The sequence below is a fragment of the Chrysemys picta genome, chromosome 3 (assembly GCF_011386835.1).
Source record: "Chrysemys picta bellii isolate R12L10 chromosome 3, ASM1138683v2, whole genome shotgun sequence".
NCBI classification, from domain to species: domain Eukaryota; kingdom Metazoa; phylum Chordata; order Testudines; family Emydidae; genus Chrysemys; species Chrysemys picta.
Window position 1 is genome coordinate 93,209,657 of NC_088793.1, and position 12,067 is coordinate 93,221,723.

Sequence of the window (12,067 nt, forward strand, 5' to 3'; positions counted from 1 at the left end):
CCTTGTTCATCTCTAAAGCACCTAGCATACATTTCACCCTACATAAATAATAATAGGGCTAATGGAACAAATTACATTTTTTATCACTTGAAAATATAGTGGTAGCCCAACTGGGCAAATGTCACTTGCTACCAGTAGCAATTAGGGCTATCAAACGATTAAAAAATAATCGTGATTAATCGAAAGATTTAAAAAAATGTGATTAATTACAGTTTTAATTGCACTGTTAAACAATAATAGAGTACCATTTATTTAAATATTTTTGGATGTTTTCTATATTTTCAAATATATTGAGTTCAATTACAACACAAAATACAAAGTGTATGGTACTCACTTTATATTATTATTTTTATTACAAATATTTTCACTGAAACAAAGATAAACAAAAGAAATAGTATTTTTCAATTTGCCTCATATAAGTACTGTAGTGCAATCTCTTTATATCATGAACGTGCAGCTTACAAATATAGAATTTGTGTTTTACATAACTGCATTCAAAAATAAAACAATGTAAAACTTTAGCGCTTACAACTCCACTCAGTTCTACTTCTTGTTCAGCCAATCACTACAACAAAGAAGTTTATTTACATTTATATTTGATTACATTTGTAATAAAAATAATAATGTAAAGTAAGCATTATAAACTTTGTATTCTGTATTGTAATTAAAATCAATATATTTGAAAAGATAGAAAAACATTCAAAAATATTTATTATACATTTAAATTGATATTATTTTATTATTTAACACTGCAATTAAAATTGAGATTAATCACAGTTAATTTGTTTTGAGTGAATTGCTTGAGTTAACTGTGATTGACAGCCCTAATAGCAATGTAACAACAGAGAAGCAACTGGCAGGAAATGTACAATTTTGTGGCCCAACCATGTGTCTAGCATAACTTTGGGGAGACTGAGCAGAGGAGCTATTGGTAGGCAGAACAACAGGAACAGGAACAGTCACAAAACACCACCTTCCTTTCCTCCTCCTCCACAAATGACACATTAGCAGTGATGTCACAATTCCAGCAATCTTTAGGTATTTTTGCAATTAAATAATTTGAGAGAAGCAGCTGAAAAAGGAACAGAAATGTTATTTTGTCTTGTGATTTTCAAAAAGCTGTCTGCCACCTATCCTTTCAGGCCCTGCTCAGCTACCTAGCAACCAGTTTGTATGCATTAGGAAACTCCTGTGACAGCAGTTCCCAGGTCACTTCAACCCATGAAGTGGGACTTGTCCTCTTGACCTGAGGAAATAACTTGTGTTTTTGTGTTTGTTTTCTTAAGCCTAAACAGTATATGTCCCTGTTTAAAAAAAAAAAAATAGTTCACAACCCACCTTAAAGCCCATAAGGCAATGATTTCCCAGTTAGGCAAAACACACTTGTCCATTACTTCATTTAATTAGTTTTTTTTCCTGTGTGCATATAGATATTTAATTTACATACTTTAAAATCTTCTAACATACATTTAATGAAACTTCTCTAATCACTAAAAGATCTTGGAGACACATTTATCCCTGGCTTTGCACTAGATGGGACTGATTCATCATACTCAGGGCATTCTGCTAGAGATGAGCATTGCTTTGTCATGTTGAAAGCACAAGGGTTTTGTTGCATTCTTCAAAAGATGCCCAGTTAGCTACTATCCAGCCCAATACACTGCCTTCATATCACACTGAGTAATTTTAAGGGCCATTGATTTTGACAGGATGTCTTTTAAGCAGAAGCCACCAAAGTGGGCACTAGTGTGCTGTTTTTCAGCAAAAGAGGATTTAACTACAGTGTTACAATTAGTATCCAAGTCCCAAGGTGAAAATTGTAATTGTTTAGAATTTGTACACAGGGTAATTCAGAACAAATTTCCAGATGTTGTGAACTATGAAATCCTCTTTGCAACTAGATGCTCATGCTGTAAAAGTGCTTGTTTTCCATTTACAGTTAACATGGAAAACATGGAATGGCCGTTTAGTTGGCCTCCAAGACAGAAAATGGATGTAACTGGAGAGGACCCCAATCTGTTGAGAAACATTTAGATCAGGAAAGAACCTGTCAAGCTATTGGGAGATGAGGGGTGTGGGGGGGGGTCTACAAACCTAGAGTTCATGCCCAAGGGAATATTCAGGCACACACACACACACAAATATACTGTAACTAATCACATTCCAGGATGTCTGAGTGCTGTGACATAGGGTTACCATATTTCCACAAACAAAAAAGAGGACACTGGGGGGGGGGAGCCCCGCCCTAGCCCCGCCCCATCCACTCCCTCCCACTTCCCACCCCCTGACTGCTCCCCTCAGAACCCCAACCCCCCCTGCTTCTTGTCCCCTGACTGTCCCCTGCTGAGAACCCCCTACCCTAACTGCCCCCCCCAGGACCCTACCTGTCCCCTGACTGCCCTGACCCTTATCCACTCGCATGGGTGGCAGGGTTGTAGAAATTTTGGTGGTGCCCAGAACCCCCCACCCCACCTGCCTAAGGCTCTGGGAGGGGGGTTGGGTGGGGGGAGGAGGTCTGGGGTGCAGGTCCTGGGCTGGGGATTAGGGTGCAGGAGGGGTGCAGGTTCTGGGATAGAGTTTGGGTGCTGGGTGCAGGCTCCGGGCTGGGGCAGGGGGTGGGTGTGCAGGAGGGGGTGAGGGGTGCAGGCTCTGGGATGGAGTTTGGGGGTGAGAGGCGGTGCAAAGGGAGGGGGTGCAGGCTTTAGGAGGAAGTTTGAGGGCAGGAGGGGGTGTGTGGGAAGAGGGAGGGGGATTGGGAGGGAGTTTGGGGATAGGAGGGGATGCAGGGGTGAGGGCTGTGGGTCTGGGGATGAGGGGTTCATGATGCAGGAGGGGGCTCAGGGATGGAGCAGAGGATTAGGGTGTGTGGGGATGAGGGCTGGAGCTGGGGGGTTTGGGGTGTTGGAGAGGCTCAGGGCTAGGGTGGAAGGGCAGGGTAAGGGCAGCCTGTCTTCCCATTAGTGGAAGGGGGCACTAGGACCCGGGGGCAGCAGACAGCAGTTGTCTGCGTGTACTGCCAGAGCCAGCACAGCAGACAAGGCAGAGACAGACAGGGAGGGGGGGACCCACCGAGGGGGGGATGCACGGAGGGCGGGTGGCAGGTGGAGGCTGGGGACCCATCCAACACTCCCCCACTCCCTGACTGCCCCCCCCCACTCCTCTTACCATTCTGGCTCCACGTGGGTCGGTTTGTGTGTTACAGAGGACTACAGAGAGAGGGAGGGGGGAGCAGGGGAGGGCTCTGGATGCTGGAGGCCAATGGGAGTGGGTCAATCGGCCTAGCCGCCCAATCAGCAGCCACACTCTGCATGGAAGGGAGGGAGGGAGGCGAGGGAGAAAAAAACCCCGGACATTTTAACCTTGTTACCAATTCCTCCCGGACGGCTATTTAGAGACGCAAAAGCCGGACATGTCCGGGGAAATACGGACGGATGGTAACCCTATGTGACATCAGTCACCTCTAGTAGCATGCTCCGTACAGGGCCTGTGCTTCCACTAGGCAACCCTAGGCAGTCGCCTAGGGCGGCAGGATTTGGGGGGCAGCATTTTGCCACCCTTGGCAGAAATTCGGCAGCGGGGGGTCCTTCCGCTCCGGATCTTTGGCGAAAATTCATTATAGTATTGTGTTTTTATTTATTGTGCCATTTCCTTTACATTGTATCTGTAACCTTTACTGTTTTATTTTATTATTTTTATTTTTACCTCTATCTCTTCTCCTTTATTGTAGTCTTTCACGTCTAAATAAATGTTATTTTTGTTTTTGAAGAATTTACTGCTTGCTGCCTATTCTTGATCGGAGGGCTGTATCCATGTCCTTCAGGGGGAATGTTAGCTAGCTTTGATTTCCTTCTCTGGAAAATCCATGGGGTGGGCCACAACCTTTAATACCGGAACAGGTAAATTGAAAATAAAGGGTTTTAAATTTAAAAGGAGGTGGGTTCAAATCTTCCGGTAACAGTATTTCTAGCCTGCTACTCTTTCCCACACACAGCCTGGTCTCCCCGACCTCTTGGTGTACTTCCCTCTTGTACACTGGAGATTAGAGAGCCCTCCCCTGCCTGGACGTTGAACTCAGGGGAACACAGTGCCGAGTAATAAGCAAGCACTATTCACTGTGATACTGCTAAAGGCAATTCTGTCCACAACACGGAGGACATGGAAATTACAGTAATAATCTTATATACAGCCACACATAGCCCAGAATCTTTGGCGTAATTAAGGACTAAACCTTTCAAAATTTAAAAACAGTAGATGCTGTTTCAGTATTTCACACAAAGGAGCTGTAGGTTGAGTAACTAGAACATGTTACTAGCTAGGCTGGGGATTGGTCCTGCTTTGAGCAGGGGGTTGGACTAGATGACCTCCTGAGGTCCCTTCCAACCCTGCTATTCTATGATAGGCTTAACCACTAACCCTTTTTTAAACTGTTATTTTTTATTATCTGACATTCATTTTAATGTTTCTTCTTTGCAGCTGCCAGCTGGCCAGCAATTCTGTCCCTGAGAGGTGAGTGTGTGACTGCCATCCTGATTCTCCTCCACCATTTTGAGCCCCTCAGAGCCCCGGCTGAAGTGGCTAGGCATCATACTATTGCGATGGCAGCCTCTGTAGATCTTGGTCACATACTCTGCGCTGGCACCACTGCGGAGGTACAGGTGGAGGTCCGTGTGAACTACTCTGGTATAGAACCTGTTCTCATCATAAGAGGCCAGCCCTTTGTGTTTGCTTAGTTAGACCACATCCACCCACTTGAGTACCTTCAGTTTACCTGACTTCCTGAGGAAAGCAGACAGGGCCCCTTATGCTGCTTAATGTCTTTCACTGTAACAGGAGGCATCTTGCTCCTGCCTCCACATTGATGGGTCACTTTTTGTTTACATTATATGCCTTAGGGCTACACATTCACAATGGAAATACAGTAGATCCAGATCTTACTGAGAAGGAATAATTGAATTAGTGACTAAACAAAAGGATATAAGGGTGTAAATTAACATTTAAGAAACAGCTTTTAATTATCAATGTATCTAAATAATTAATAAATAGCTTATGTAATTAAACCCCTTTAGCTTGAGGAAGATTCATTTCCAAGTCAAACTCACCACTGAGTATTGAAAATAGTTCCAACAATGCCCTGTATTTTAAAAAGAAGTGTGATTATAAAGAAGTGTGATTAATAAGAAATATGTGTCTAACTAGTCATTAACAAGGATTCAAAAAGGTATTCGTTTGTACTGAAGAAAAAGCTACCTTCAATTATTTTAAGAAGCTAACGTAAAGCAGTTCTCAGGGCTTCCAGGCTTCCTGGAAGCTTAAGGAGCATATTTCATTTCAGAAACAACAAGATATTCCACTGCCTTTTTTTTTTAAGTAGGATTAATTCATAAATTAAGATGTCACTGTGCAACTGCAAATCAGACAATAAAAACATAAGAATGGTTCTACTGGGTCAGACCAAAGGTCCCTCTAGCCCAGTATCCTGTCTGCCGATAATGGCCAGTGCCAGGTACCCCAGAAGGAAAGAAAAGAGCAGGTAATCATCAAGTAATCCATCTCCAATTGCTCATTCCCAGCTTCTGGCAAACAAAGGCTAGGGACACCATTCCTGCCCATCCTGGCTAATAGCCATTGATGGACCTATCCTCCATGAATTGATCCAGTTCTTTTTGGAACCCTGTTATGGTCTTGGTCTTCACAACATCCTCTGGCAAGGAGTTCCACTGTGTTGGAAGGAATTGACTGTGCATTGTGTGAAGAAATACTTCCTTTTATTTGTTTTAAACCTGCTGCCTATTAATTTCATTTGGTGACTGCTAGGTCTTGTGTTATGAGAAGTAGTAAACAACACTTCCTTATCTGCTTTCTCTATACCAGTCATGATTTTATAGACCTCAGTCATATCTCCCCTTAGCCATTGCTTTTCCAAGATGAAAAGTCCCAGTCTTATTAATCGTTCCTCATTCGGAAGCCGTTCCATACCCCATAATTTTTGTTGCCCTTTTCTGAACCTCTTCCAACTCCAATCTATCTTTTTTAAGATGGGGCAACCACATCTGAACACAGAATTCAAGATGTGGGCGTACCATGGATTTATATAGAGGCAACATGATATTTTCTGTCCTTATCTACCCCTTTCTTAATTATTCCCAGCATTCTGTTTGCTTTTTTGACTGCCACTGCACATTGAGTGGATGATTTCAGAGAACTATCCACAATGACTCCAAGATCTCTTTCTTGAGTGGTAACAGCTAATTTAGACTCCATCATTTTATATGTATAGTTGGGATCATGCTTTCCAATGTGCATTACTTTGCATTTATCAACATTAAACTTCATCTGCCATTTTGTTGCCCAGATACCCAGTTTTGAGAGATCCTTTTGTAGCTCTTCGCAGTCTGCCTGGGTCTTAACTATCCTTAGTAATTTTGTATCATCTGCAAATTTTGCCACCTCGCTGTTTACCTCTTTTTCCAGATCATTTATGAATATGTTGAATAGGACTGGTCCCAGAACAGAGCCCTGGGCAGGGGGGCACCACTATTTACCTCTCTCCATTCTGAAAACTGACCATTATATCTACCCTTTGTTTCCTATCTTTTAGCCAGTTACCAATCCATGAGAGCACCTTCCCTCTTATCCTGTGGCAGCTTACTTTGGGTAAGAGCCTTTGGCGAGGGACCTTGTCTAAGGCTTTCTGAAAATCTAAGTACACTATATCCACTGGCATGGTCCACATGCTTTTTGACCCCCTCAAAGAATTCTAGGAGATTGGTGAGGCATGATTTCCCTTTATAAAAACCACGTTGACTCTTCCTCAACAAATTATGTTCATCTATATGTCTGACAATATTTTTCTTTATTATAGTTTCAACCAGTTTGCCCAGTACTGAAGTCAGGCTTACAGGCCTGTAATTGCCGGGCTCACCTCTGGAGCCCTTTTTAAAAATTGGTGTCACATTAGCTATCCTCCAGTCATCTGGTACAGAAGCTGATTTAAATGTACAGAAGCTGATTTAAATTTAAAAGCTGACAATTAACCAGAGACAACTTAACTTACAAAGTGATCCTGCTAAACTACATCTGAAGTGTAAGGGAGAACCAAGTACTGGTTCAGAGGTGTCTACAGCTGTTTTGTATTATTTCATTATCTATTACATCACACTGGGTGATGGACTGAACAAATGAGTCAAATTTTTTAATTTTGCACTATAGTGAACTACTAACTTGAGAAGCCTGGGGCCTTGGAAACCAGTGTTCCCAGGAACGGGTCCCATGTGAGGAGAGATTAAAGAGGCTAGGACTTTCCAGCTTTCAAAAGAGGAGACTAAGGGGGGATATGATAGAGATATATAAAATCATGAGTGGTGTGGAGAAAGTGAATAAGGAAAAGTTATTTACTTTTCCCCACAATATAAGAACTAGGGGCCACCAAATGAAATTAATGGGCATCAGGTTTAAAACAAATAAAAGGAAGTTCTTCATCACACAGTACACAGTCAACCTGTGGAACTCCTTGCCTGAGGAGGTTGTGAAGGCTAGGACTATAACAGGGTTTAAAAGAGAACTAGATAAATTCATGGAGGTTAAGTCCATTAATGGCTATTAGCCAGGATGGGTAAGGAATGGTGTCCCTAGCTTCTGTTTGTCAGAGGGTGGAGATGGATGGCAGGAGGGAGATCATTTGATCATTACCTGTTAGGTTCGCTCCCTCTGGGGCACCTGGCACTGGCCACTGTCGGAAGACAGGATACTGGGCTGGATGGACCTTTGGTCTGACCCAGTATGGCCGTTCTTATGACTGTTGGGGAGCCAGGAGCCCTCATAGCCACAGCTCTTTGGCAGCTCACCAGTTTCACCAGCCTCCTCCAGTCTTAGCTGGGAGGCTGTCAAGGAGGTACAAGTTCCCTACTCATGAGGCTACCAAGCAGTTGGGGAGCACTAGCTCCCAAGATTCTCCCCAGATGGGCTGATGATGTGCCAGACAGGCAGGTGAGCTGGCAGTAAACCAGGCAGGTTTCCGCTGAAATGTAGTCATAATTGATATGTACCATGGAAGGTTTAGATTTTGATAACTTAACATTTTCTGATGGAAAAACTTGATGAAAAATTCCCAACTAGCTGTATATGGCACAAGATGTTTTGCACAAAGATATCCACATATTCCAGGGACAAAATTTGAAGAATTCATAAAGGAGATATCTTATTTTCTGGCTGGATGTTGAGAAGAGACAACATGGTCAAGGTAATTTTGAGCTGAAATTATGTTATTAGGTATTAAGTAACTTGTCTACATTTCTAAGTTCTAACTTTTAGAATTGTTTGGTTGAACTGCCATTGGCTTATAAGCCTGATTCAAAATAAATAACCTATATTTAAGGAATCTATCGTTTCATGTTGGCACTAAAATCACCACCATATGAATATAGAAGTAAGATAAAACTACTCTTTCCAATAAGACGTAGTTAGATCTTGAGTTAATTGATTTGAATTATTATCTCTTGATAAATTGTAACATCCCATGTTGATTTTTTTTTAATTTGGTGAACACTATCATCTAACCACCCTTATTTTGCTCTGAGTAATTTCTCATTTGCTTTATAAATTCAATTTTGGCTAATAATACTCATTAATCTACAATAATTCTTCAGTCTGTATATTAGCTAAAGAATGCACATCCAAAGGACATTGAGAACATATTTTCTCAGAGTGGAAGCTGCACCTTTTAAGTGCCTGATGGCTCAGGAAAGAGTTAATATAGATATAATGCGTAAAAATGGAACGATGGATTGGCAATAAATTTCTCATCCCCACAGAGGAACAGAGCAATACGAGAGATTAAGGAAGTGACCTCACACATCCAATTATATCTCATTCAATAAAAAAAACAATTGTTAGGATGCACTGGTCACCCCAAAGACTTTACCAAATTAAAGCTACTCTCCAATGATCGATGTTAGAGGTGTGAGGGCAAAGAAGCCACACTTGTGCGTATGTTTTAGTCATTCCCTATTGTTTCAAACTTTGGCATGGTACTAAAACTGGAATTAACATGATCCTGGAGATTTCACTTGATCTTAAGGCATATGCTTACATATTGCATCATACACCCAGCAAATGAACGCTATCACCATACCAACAGGAATGGCTACATAGAACTTCATTTTTTGCAAAATGTCAAATTTTGCTACACTGGGAATGTATAGTACTTTTGTACTTGTTTTACATGTCAGCACCCAGAATTTGTTTGGTTTGTTATAAGAAAAGTTGAAAAGAAAAAAATCTAAATGAGTTGGGGCATGATGACTTAAGACACTTGTGAGAATGATGGGCATTCTAATTTGCTTTCTAGTATATTGAGGGCCATATCTAAAGATCACTGAAGTCAATGAGAGTCATCCAATTAACTGCAATGGGCTTTGGATCAAGTCCTGTGTGCCTGAAGTGGGCACTACCTAGAAGTACACTGTAGATAACAAGCCTAGATAGGCAGGAGACTAGACTACAGGGAGACAATGTATACATCCTTTTTCTCTAACTTCTATGCATTATATTTCTATTTCTGATATTTTAACTTATATTGTATATTACTGTTACATATTTTTAAACAGCACAGAGTAATTCTCCAATGCAAAATTAACAGCATTCAGAAGTCTATTTATTCAATGAAAATAACCCCAAGGAAGTCCACAGGCAATAGTCTTCATTTCAGTTTCCATATTCAGAGTTTCCCCAGTTTGCGCCAAGCTGGATGAGTTAAGAAAACATCTAGGCTGTTCTGCATTTAGGCTATCAGTCCCTTTGCCCAGGACTTCTGAACTCTGTGTGAAGACACATTACTCGGTCTGGGGTGCCAACTTTCTAATCACACCAAATCGAACACCCTAGCCCCACTCCTTCCCCGAGGCCCCACTCACTACATTCTCCCTCCCTCAGTGGCTCGCTCTCTCCCACCCTCACTCACTTTCACTGGGCAGGGGGTTGGGGTGTGGTATAGGGTGTGGGCTCTAACTGGGGCTGCAGGCTCCAGGGTGGAGCCAGAAATGAGAAGTCAGGATGCGGGAGGGGGCTCCAGGATAGGGAAGAGAGTTGGGGTGTGGGAGGGAGTGAGGGCTCTTGCTGGGGGTGTGAGCATCTGGGGTGGGGCTGGGGATGAGGGGTTTCGGGTGCAGGAGGGGGCTCCAGGCTGGGGGGTAGGGCTGAGGGGTTCTTAATGTGGGAGGGGGCTGTGGGTTGAGGCAGGAGATGGGGTGCAGGAGGGAGTACAGGCTCTGGGCTGGAGGTGCAGGAGGAAGTACAGGCTCTGGCTGGGGGTGTGCACTCTGGGGTGGGGCTGGGAATCGGGTTTGGGGTGCAGGAGGGGGCTCTGGGTTGAGGGGGACTCAGGGCTGGGATGGGGTTGGAGCTAGAGGTTGGGGTGCGGGCTTACCTTAGGCAGCTCCCACTCAGTGGCGCAACAAGGCTAAGGCAGGCTCCCTTCCTGTCCTGGCTCCGCGCTGTGCCCCGGAAGCAGCCAGCAGCAGGTCTGGCTTCTAAGCAAGGGGGCCAGGAGGCTCTGCACACTGCTCTTGCCCACAGGCACCACCACCCCAGCTCCCATTGGCCGTGGTTCCCAGCCAATGAGGGTGCGGAGCCAGTGGTTGGGGCGGAGGCAGTGTGTGGAGCCCTGTGGGCCCCCTGCCTAGGAGCTGGACCTACTGTCCACTTCCAGGGTGCAGTACAGTGCCAAGATAGGTAAGGATTAGCCTGCCTTAGATCTACAGCACTGCTGACTAGACTTTTAAGAGCTCAGTCGGCAGTGCTGACCAGAGCCACCAGGGTCCCTTTTCGACTGGGCATTCTGGTCGAAAACCAGACACATGGCAACCCTATGCTCGGTGTCTGCCCTTTCAGACTGTGGTACCACGGGGCCTGTTGGGCCTTGTGTTGAATGCAACCCTGTTTTACAGCTATCATAATTCCCCCTGTTGTTTTTCTCCTTTCATCCCTCTGTAAATAAATATTTCCCTTTCCTATATTCATTGTACATTTCTGGTGTGTGTGTGTGTGTGTGTGTTCATTCACTCTGGGGGGTTTGGAACAGGTGCCCCTTGGGTGGAAGGGACTTTCCCTGCTGCGTTCCTGCACACGCTTTCTCTTGGCCAGAGCTGTCTGCAGAGCAGTGCTAAAGTTACATTTCCTATCAGTTAAATCCTATCCCAGGCCTCCTGTCCACCAGAGATATGTATCTCCTCTGCAATTTCCCACCAACTGTGTTCCCTCTGTCTACTTATAAGGCCTAGCTCCATCTCCTCCTACCAGGAAGCAATTAGTTAATCACCCCCCAGGCGCTGAGCATGACTAACCGGGGTTCTTTCCCTTGCACTGCAGGTGATTGGGCACCAGGTGTCTGATTAGTAAATGAGCACCTGGACCTAATAAAGGTTACCCTAGCTCAGTTAGAGGGGAAGTCCAAAGGGAGAGAGGATGCTTCTGTAGAGAGGAGCTCCTAGGAGAGGCCTGAGCAGGTAGCATAGAAGGTGAGCTCTTCAGGGGTGCTCCTAGAGAGGGGAGGCTCCAATAGGGAGGACTACAGTCAGCAGGCATACAAGGGGTCCTGGTCTCAGGCAGGAGTCTTCCAGACACTGTCTGGAAGCCTGTCCTGGCAAGGATCATCCACTGTCCCTGAAGAAGATTTGCAGTGGACCGACCTTCCTGGTCCCCTGACTCTATAGAAGGATTTTACTCTGGTAGGGGCAAGAGGCCTTATACAGGGGGTAGAGACTGAAGCCAAGAGAACCCCCGAGGTACAGTCTGGGTAAAGGTGAGCACTGGACTCAAGTGGGGGACAGATGGACTAAGAATGACCTGATCCAACATTTGAGATGTTGGGGTGAAAATCTTATTGATGTTCTGTGTTGGCTTTTCTGTTAATAAATGAGGCCTTCCAAAAGCTGGGCTCTTTAGCATTTAATGGTTTGTCTGGGCTGGTTGATATCCTGGGTGAGGGAAAAAAATCAAGTAAGTGCTCACCTGCAATACCATGCCTGCTTGCAAGGGGCATGCTGGGTCAGTCTGTAATGATGGCAGTTAC

General features: G+C 44.3%; 1 pseudogene; it reads right to left on the bottom strand.

Moving 5' to 3' along the window:
* Nucleotides 1-4,453: 4,453 nt before the first annotated feature.
* Nucleotides 4,454-4,837, bottom strand: LOC112061549 (small ribosomal subunit protein eS19-like; annotated as a pseudogene).
* Between the last annotated feature and the right edge of the window lie 7,230 nt (nucleotides 4,838-12,067).